The sequence below is a fragment of the Pantherophis guttatus genome, chromosome 1 (genome assembly GCF_059756535.1).
Source record: "Pantherophis guttatus breed Tessera chromosome 1, ASM5975653v1, whole genome shotgun sequence".
NCBI classification, from domain to species: Eukaryota; Metazoa; Chordata; class Lepidosauria; order Squamata; family Colubridae; genus Pantherophis; species Pantherophis guttatus.
In genome coordinates, this window is record NC_142063.1 from 286500233 (window position 1) to 286500814 (window position 582).

The following is a 582-nucleotide window of genomic DNA, read 5'->3' on the forward strand; positions in this document are numbered from 1 at the left end:
GGCAATATGATGACTCTATAAACCACTTAGAGAGGACTGTAAAGCTCTGTGGAGCAGTATATAAATCTAAGTGCCATTGCTATATGAAAAATAAGAAAATATTATAATACATTTTATCTTTATAATAATCATATTATGATAGCCACACCTGTACATACAGGATTTGTGAACTCCCATTGCCATGTGGTAGCTGTGAGCATAGGATTTTGTGGTAATTTGATCCAGCAGGTTCCCAACAGCAGTGAAAGGCTCTTTAAAGAAACACACATTTCAAACATACAGTATGTAGTCAAACAGTTCAACTCTTACCTTGGCAAATATGCTCCCAGCCAAAGCAAAAAGTCTCAAACTTGGTTGCTTGATTCCTCTTCAAGATCCTCTTTGATGGCTCATGCAATTCTGTTGGCTCCTCTTCCTCTTCAGTAGTCAGCCATGATCCACCCCCAGATGACACACACTGAGGCATGTCTCTTCCTTAATCTTCTACCAGCCATCAAATAAAAAATTCACAAATGAAAACACTTTGGCCAAGCTACCAATGCCATGTGCCCTCCCTTTTTTATTGTTTTGTCACTTGTAATC